A 9,274-nucleotide genomic window follows, 5' to 3' on the forward strand; every position below is an offset into this window, starting at 1 on the left:
AACTGTGGTGTTGAAGAAGACTCTAGAGAGTCTTTTGGACAGCAAGGAGATCAAACCAGTCAATCCTAAAGGAAATCAGTCCTGAATATGCTTGGAAAGATTGATGCTGAAGCAGAAGCTCCAATACTTTGGCCACCTGTTGTGAAGGACTGACTCATTTGAAAAGACCCTGATACTGGGAATGATTGAAGGCAGGAGGAGAAGGGGACAACAAAGGATGAGATTGTTGGATGGTGTCACTGACTCGATGGACATGAGTTTGAGCAAGCTCTGGGAGTTGGTGAAGGACAGGGAAGCCTGGCATGCTGCATTCCATGGGGTCACAAAGAGTCAGATATGACTGAGTGACTGAACTGACTGACTGCTGATGGGTGCTGAGGGTTGGGACACACATGAATGCTCTTTGGCACCCCAGAGCCTGGCATGGGGCAGGGCCAGAACAGAAGTTCCAAAAATATGTGATGAATGAATGGATGATGGGATGAGTGGATGGATGGAAGGGTGGGAGGAAGGATGGATGGATGGAATTCTGGATTCTTCCTGCTGGGTGGATCTTATCCTCTACATTCTCTATTCAGCCAATTGGTCTGTTGATTAGCTTACCCTTTTCATTTTAATTCAATGTGGTGTTTATTGGAACCTAGACTGAAGGCAATAAGAGAAGCAGGGGCAGAGGATGAGATGGTTAGATAGCATCACCGATTCAATGGACATGAATTTGAACCAATGCCAGGAGACAGTGGAGGACAGAGGAGCCTGGCAGGCTACAGTCCATGGGGTTGCATACAGTTGGACATGACCCAGTGATTGAACAACAACAACCACAAATCAGGCCCTAGGTGGCTGCTGGGGACACAAAGATGCAGAACTACGGTCCCTGACCTGAAGGAGCCCCAGTCTAGCAGAGGGGAAACGGCTAATACACATTCTTTCAACCAAAAAACTTTTATGGAGTGCCTCCCCTGAATAAAACTTGGGCTGAGTGATGCTAAGGAAACAGAAAAAAAAAAAAAAAAAGAATGCATCAGAGTGCTTCCTATCCTTTAAGGGCTCAGACAGTCCAAGACGGATGCCAGTCATGAAGGTGAAAATGAGTGTGATGTAAATGTCTCAGAGCATGGACTCTGGGACCAGGTTACATAGTCTCAAATCCCAGCTCAGTCAGTTACAAGGTGGGTGACCTTGAGCAATTTACTTTACCTTTCTGTGCCTCAGTTTCCTTGTCTATAAAATGGGGATAAACTATTACCTGCCTCTGGTGGTTTGGAGGAGTAAACAATGAGATCACACTTTCCTACCAGTTCTGAGCTGACCTCAATGACTCATCTATTGCCCGGGAGGTTTGGCCCATCTCTGGGACAAGGACCACGATTCATTCATCTTTGACATAGGCTTGATGCAGGAGGTGCTCATAAACAGTTATTGAGTGGATGAGTGGTCCTAGTGCAACTATTAACATTTGTTAAGTGAATGAATAAATAGGATGGATGAAGGATCCAGTTCACTTTAGCAGGAGGCATCTGGAAGAGGACACAGGGAGAGGACAGACAAGAGGTCAAATTCTTGGAGGTCGGTGGGCTGTTGACCTCATTCTCTCGTCTATTCATTCATTCACACATTCAGACAGTCAATGCCAGTTAGTCAACCCAGGTCCCCTGTGGTCCCTGCCCTCAGTGATCTGGTCAGATGGGGCATAGCTGATGCCCTTCTCCCACACCCTTGCTCTTTTCTTTGCTCTTTCTTCCTTTCCTTCCTCTCTGCTCTTTCCAGTCTCTCTTTCTTCATTTGATTCCCAAACATCATTTGATTCCTACTCTAAGTCAGATCCTATGCCAGCTCTGAGGGACTCAAGGGCGGAAAAGATAAGGTGTCTGGGCTTCAAAGGGACTTGGGAAGGAGCCAGACCTGTTGAACTTTCTTTTCTACTGTGTAGTGACTCTTCTCTGGGAGGTTTGGGCAAAGTGCTCAAGGGGCATTTCATGGAGCACGAGGAAGAAGAGCCTGGGGGTGGGGGATGAGGCCCCCTTGTCCATCCATCAGTCCATGAGAAGCAGTTCTACATTTTCTAGGGCCCGTCACCTGGGAGAGTTGTTTAACCCAATAGGTGTTCCAGACAGAGCCCAGGGCTTAGGAAAATGCAAGCTGAAAAAACAAAATGTGTTACCTTCAAAACCAGAAAACTATCAAAACGGCTCAAAGTTTAAATTAAAGGTCTTCAGACTGTAATATTATGACAACCTTATTAATTGCTATATTTAGCGGTCATGAACATGACAATACGTTTGAAAATAGCTGTTACTTTGATTTCTGTATTTGCCAAGAATTCCTGCGGAGGCAATTCAAGTGTGAGAAACGGGAGCCTTTTATAAACTGGATGAATTGTTCCTGTCTGGTTGATTTCAAAAGCAGAATGTCAGTTCTTTCAGCTTTTTTCCATAGCAAAGTGAAGAAATTACATTTAGTGGATGGGAGGAGTGTACACTTCTGAAAGTCTGCCATTGTGTTAGGCAAGGTTTGGGGAGGGGTGCCTGGGGGTGAAACCTGGCAGCTGAGTGGGAACCCTTGAGCCTCAGCCAGCCTAGCCCCTGCCTCTGTGCAGCCTCAACCCCACACTTGCCCTCTCTGATCTCGGCAGCTTGGATGACCTTCTAGAATCTTTCTTTCCAGGAAGCTGATCTGTGTTCAGAAAAAGATACCAGCTCAGAGCTTAAGGGCTGAGTCAGTGGGATGAGGAAGCTGCCATGGCTGAGGATTAGCTGTCATGCCAGGGGTAGGATGTCCTAGTCCTAGGACAGCTAATCCTTCATGCTTCACTGGAAAATTTCAATGAGAAATTCATCTCACGACCCTCATGGCTGGTGCCTTTGGCCCTAAAAAGCAAATATCTTCCGTGCAAGGAAATTCCTTGTTCCCGGAGAGGGATGAAGAGACAGGATGCACGGGGGAAGCTGTCATCAGTTCTGTCTCCAGGATGGCTTGGATGAACCTGCCTGGACCTCAGATGGCCTCTGAGGGAACTGGCCTCCCCGCCTACTGCCTGGGCCCTTTGCTCTCCAGGGTTTGGAGAGTGGGAAGAAGTGGGCACTGAGGCACCCCTCGTTGTGCTGGCCCTGGACTGGCATCTTCTTGTTGCACAGACACAGCAGCCTGGAGAAATACTGAGCCTGGCATTAACTCCCAGAGCAGAGATGCAAAAGGCTCAGAGGAGCCCATCAATGAGGAGAGAAGCCCCCAGCCAGCCAAGTCCACGTTCTTGCCACTATACACACCAGTGGTCACTGGAACAGGGAGGGGCCAGAGAGAAGGGAGGGGTGGGTTCTAATGCAGCAGAAGCGCCCAGTGTCTGAGGGGAGGCAGACGTGCACAGAACATACTTGAAAACAGAGCAACGTGCTCTCCCTCAGGGAAGTCACCCGTGGGCAGGGTCAATGATCTCTGTGTTATAATAACAGCAACAACAACACATCAGGGAACATGTGTTCATCAGCCATGGTCACAAGGCATTGTGATCACAAGGGGACACGTGAGGGAACAAAACAGACGAGATCCCTGCCTTGGGGGCTCCCACTCCAGTGGATGAAGAAGAAAGCACATCTTTAGGGACTGTGTGTCCAGGTTTATACCTGTTAACTGTGTATCTTTCAGACCAGTTCAATGATGTAGGTATACCCATTGTGCCCACTTTACAGGTGAGTAAGTTAAGCCCCTGAAAGAGAAAGATAATAAGGCTAGTAACTAGCAGAGACGGGATTTGAGCCAAGGTCTATCATACTTTTAAGAACTGTACACACTGCCCCTTGTTGCCCTCACTATTCTCTTGGGCTCTTAAATGCTGCATCAGGTCGTCACTCACTACTGTTTATTGCAGTAATAGTAGTGATGACAGGCTTCCCTGGTGGCTGAGTGGTAAAGAATCTCCCTGCCAATGCAGGAGATGCAGGTTCAACCCCTGGGTTGGGAGAAGGAAATGGCAACTCATTCCGGTATTCTTGTCTGGGAAATCCTATGGACAGAGGAGCCCGGCAGGCTACAGTCCGTGGGGTTGCAAAAGAATTGGACATGACTTAGGAACTAAATAACAGCAAAGTAATGATGACATTCACTATTATTCATGGGTTATCTTCTCTAGTCAGGACTGGGCTGGGTTCTCTACTGACATGTCCTCACTTAGTTCCCCCTACAGCTCTACTAAGGTAGAGGATATTCTAGTTCTTGTTTGAAAGTTAAAAAAACCCCAGAGCTACCAACAGCTCATGCAACTCAATATCAAAGCAACAAACAATCCAATCAAAAATTGGGCAGGGCACCTAAGTAGACATTTCTCCAAAGAAGACATATGGATGGCCACAAGGCATGTGAAAAGATATTTGATATCACTAATTATTAGAGAATTACAAACCAAGATTGCAATGAGGTAACACCTCACACTGGTTAGAATGACCACCATCAAAAAATCTACAAACAATAATTGCTGGAGAGGGAGTGTGGAAAAGGAGATTCTCCTACACTCTTGGGGGGATGTAAGTTGGTAGTTGGTATAGCCCCTATGGAGTACAGTATGGCAGTTCCTTAAAAAACTAAAAATAGAGTTAACAGAAGACCCAGAAACCCCACTCTCGGGCACACACCTGGAGAAAACCACAATTCCAAAAGATACATACACCCCAGTGTTCACTGCAGCACTATTTACAGCAACCAGGACATGGAAACAGCCTCAATGTCAATCAAGAGAGGGGTGGATAAAGAAGATGTGGTGCGTAAATACAATGGAATATTACTCAGGCCAAAAAGGAAGGAAACTGTGCCATTTGCAGAGACTGGACGGACTTAGAGATTGTCATACAGTGTGAAGTAAGTCAGAAAGAGAAAAACAAACATTGTATACATGTGGACTCTAGAAAAATGGTGCAGATGAACCTATTTGCAAAGCAGAAATAGAGACACAGATGTAGAGGACAAACGTGTGTGGTTACCAAGGGGGCCAGAGGTGGGTGGGATGGACTAGGAGATGGGGACTGACATATGTACGATACTAGGTATATAAAACTAAGGAGGGACTTCCCTGGTGGTCCAGTGGTTAAGACTCCATGCTTCCAGTGCAGGGGGTGAGGGGTAACTAACCTGCAGCAAAAATAAATAAATTAATTAAATTAAATAGATAACTAATGAGAACCTACTGTATAGCACAGGGGGTAAAAAGAAGGTACAATCTGCTTGTAAGACATATACTAAGCTAACCTGAAAAAGGCATTCCAATATATGTTAGGTGCAGACAAATACTATTTATTCCACTTATACAAGGTACATAGAATAGTCAAATTCATAGAGTTAGAAAATACATAGGTAGATGCCAGGAGTAAGATTGAGGGCAGAAGGAGAGAGGGGCAACAGAGGATGAGATGGTTGGATGGCATCACCAACTCAGTGGACATGAATTTGAGCAAACTTGGGGGAGATAGCAAAGGATAGGGAAGCCGGGTGTGCTGCAGTCCATGGGGTCACAAAGAGTCAGCTAAGACTAAACTGAATGGGGGGGCTGGGAGAAGGAATAGAGAGTTAGTGTTTAATGGGGACAGAGTTTCAGTTTAGGAAGGTGAAAAATTCAGGAGACAGATGATGGTGAGAGTTGTACAATAATGTGCATGTAGTTAGTGCCACTGAACTGTACAGTTAAATATGTTTAAAATAGTATGTTTTATATTCTAGTCAAAGCTATGGCTTTTTCAGTAGTCATGTATGGATGTGAGAGTTGGACTATGAAGAAAGCTGAACACCGAAGAATTGATGCTTTTGAACTGTGGTGTTGGAGAAGACTCTTGAGAGTCTCTTGGACTGCAAGGAGATCAAATCAGTCCATCCTAAAGGAAATCAGTCCTGAATATTCATTGGAAAGACTGATACTGAAGCTGAAACTCCAATCCTTTGGTCACCTGATGTGAAGACCTGACTCATTTGAAAAGACCCTGATGGTGGGAAAGATTGAAGGCGAGAGGAGAAGGGGACGACAGAGGATGAGATGGTTGGATGGCATCACTGACTTGATGAACATGAGTTTGAGTAAGCTCCGGGAGTTGGTGATGGACAGGGAAACCTAGCGTGTTGCAGTCCATGGACAAAGAGTCGGACACTACTGAGCGACTGAACTAAACTGAACTGATATTATGTGACTTTTCCTACAGTAAAATTTAAAAAAAAAGAGTTATAGTTTATATCTACCACCACCACCACCACCAAAAACAGAGGTCAGAGACGTTAGGGCACTTGTCTTCTGTCACACAGACAGCCAGGGACAAGACTGGGAGGCACATGCAAGGATGGCTCTAAAAGCAAGCTTATTGTACTGTTATAAATAAAATGCACACATTTCTAAATATGTACACTTTAATCAGCAATAAAGAAAAATGCTTCTGCAGGCTGTAATAAATGATTATTGAGCATCTGTGTGTCAGGTCCTGGGGATGATGCCCTGTGGTCCTGGCCCTCATGGCCTCAGAGAGTGGGCAGTTATCACTGTGCCCAAGGAGTGGTGGGATTCCTGCAAAGCAAGAATGCCAGGTGCGCCATCTGGTGGGAATGTGGCAATGTAGCCCCAGATGTTCCTGATCACCTCTCAGAGCCCTGAAGTGTCAGCTATCTAGCAGAGAACCACTGTTCATTTTGCAGTTAGAGGAAATGGAGATCATGGGAGAAAATGAACGTCTTGGTTCAAGTGTTTCCACATTCTGAAAATGGAGATAGTAATTTCCTGTCATGGTAGTGCGGTCATGATTAAATGGATTAATCCAGCTAAAATACTTTTGTTTGAAATATCTAACACAGAATTTGTGCTAAAGAAATGTTAGCTATTATATTTATTTTAATCATCAGCATGATACTGTATAGAAATTTCACATGACAGAAACCCTTGTGGCCAGGAGAAGAAAAACCTAATGTAAGAATGTAGATTCCATAAAGATTACAGACAATATTGACATTGTCCATAGACACCCCATATGATGTCCACAGAGAAGGGAACTCAAGTGAGCAACAAGAAGGGATTTCTCCACCTCTGTTAACTGTGAATCTTATTCCCTACAGGCCTCTGTTGGGTGCGGTTGTTGACCTGACCCTCAACTTTGTCCTAAGGACAAGTGTCAGCTTTGAAATTACTGATGCTGGTACCTTCACGGTGGTCATGGGAGAATGCACCTACACACCAGCCAAGATCTCACTCTCCTTGGTGAACAGGTCAGGCCCACACATCTCAGCAGTGCAGGACACCCAGGGGAGTTGGAACCCCTAATTTCAGCCCTATTCCTATATCTGGGAGGGATATGGTGAAAAAGAGGTGAAACTCTGGAGACAAGCTAGCTTTGCCACTAACTTATGGTTTTATCATCATTTTAGCTCTAGGAGCTCCAGTGTTCATTTTTAAACTGAGGATGGTAGTAATGCCTAATTCATAGGCTACTGTGACCAAATGAGAAGATGCAAGTGTTTAGCATACAGCCTGGCACTGTGCTCTCAGTAATAATAACATCCATGCTGACTTTCCGTCTCCTAATTCTTCCCCTAACCGAGACAGGAGTGTTGACCTCTTCAGCCATAACTGTGAACTTGCATATTTGACCTTTCAGCTTTATCTGTTTTTGCTTCATGCTTTTTTAAGCTCTCTTGTTAGATACTTGCACATTTAAATTGCTATGTCTACTTGAGGAGCTGACCCTTCTCATATTATATAATGTCCCTCAATAACAATAATATTGATAATAATAATAATTCACTGTATTTGCCTTCTTGCCTCTAGTTAGGAGGGGCAAGAGTAGTAAATGCCTACCATAGGCTCCAATTTCAAATTGTCCCCAAATCATCCTCCACGCACTGGGAAATTCCCAAGATGTGATCTTGAAAACTGAATCTTCTCCTTCTAAATCACTGATTTCTGGTAACACACCAAATCTACATCTTAAATTGTGTGCTTGAAAGAGCATGTTTATCCCAGGGAAGAAGGTGGGGGGAGAAAGGCTGATGCTGGTCATGGCTGGGCGAGGAGAAATAGTCTGGATGCCGATTGCTGGAGCAGGTTGGCCTTGGCAAGGAACCAGGTTGAGCCATGAGCAGAGGTCAGTCCATCCTGCCTCAACAAGGGATCTGATCACAGGTTGCCTAAAGACCCCCAGAACCAAAAACAGGCTCTGAAGCCTACCATCACTTGGGAAAACTGAGATGTAAGTCCAAATGCCTGAGCCCTGCTGGACAATGCCTCGCCTACAGCGCCAGAGAAATCATCCTGCCTTCTGGGGCTCAGTGACTCTATCTGTAAAATGGCATTCCACTCTGCTGCTCCAAACCCCCTGGGGACTTTTGTCTCCACTTTGGGTGCAATCCCAAGCCCTCCTTAGGACCATCTAGACCACCTGATCTGGATCCACCCTCATATCACTGTGCTCTCCCCCTTGCCACTCTGCCCTAGACACACTAGCTTTTGCTCTGAGCCTCAAACAAACTCCTTCCACCTCGAGACCTGTGTAGAGGGTGTTCTGGATGTCAAGTACACTTATCCCCCATCCCATCTCAATGTACTTCTCATCACTCAGGGTCTAAAACAAGGTTCCTCCTCTTCACTCTTATAAGAATCTGCTCTTGCCCTTCTGAATACCTTCCACAAGTTGTCATTATATATTTAATTGTAGGTTTACTTCATCTATTCCCTCAGCCAAAGATGTGCTGAGCATATGCTCCATGCCAGGCAGCCACAATTATGAGCTTTGGAGAATGTATCGGTGACTTCAGGCAAAGAAGTTGCTCTCCTGGAGCTTATTCTCTTGAGGGAATGACCAGTAGACAAGCATTAGTCCAACAATAAACAGCCCACGAGGTAAATGTCAGATGGCAACCACCCCTGGGCAGAGCAGCACACTTAATAGGGTGCAATGATACAAAGCCCTCCCTCATGCAGCAGTCATGGAGGGCTGCCCTGAAGAGGTGACAGTTATGCTGGGGGCTGGAGGCGGGAAGGAGCCAGCCTTAGCCACACTCATTTCATATGTAGTTTGCAGACTGGGAGCTGCTTGTGCTTTATTGATCCCTGTGTCCCCAGTCTGGCTTGGTTCCTGGCATATATGCTTGTTGCTGTATAAATATGTGCTGAATGAATGAATGGAAGGATAGATGGATGGATGGATGAGGTGTCATGTCTGTGATGAGACTCTCATGAGCTGTTAGGGTGAGCTGCTGGTCAGTCATGTGGTTCTAGGTGATGAGCCCCCTGAGCAGAAGCTCAAGTCACCTGACT

Source organism: Odocoileus virginianus, chromosome 9 (assembly GCF_023699985.2).
Source record: "Odocoileus virginianus isolate 20LAN1187 ecotype Illinois chromosome 9, Ovbor_1.2, whole genome shotgun sequence".
In the NCBI taxonomy this organism is placed as follows: Eukaryota; Metazoa; Chordata; class Mammalia; order Artiodactyla; family Cervidae; genus Odocoileus; species Odocoileus virginianus.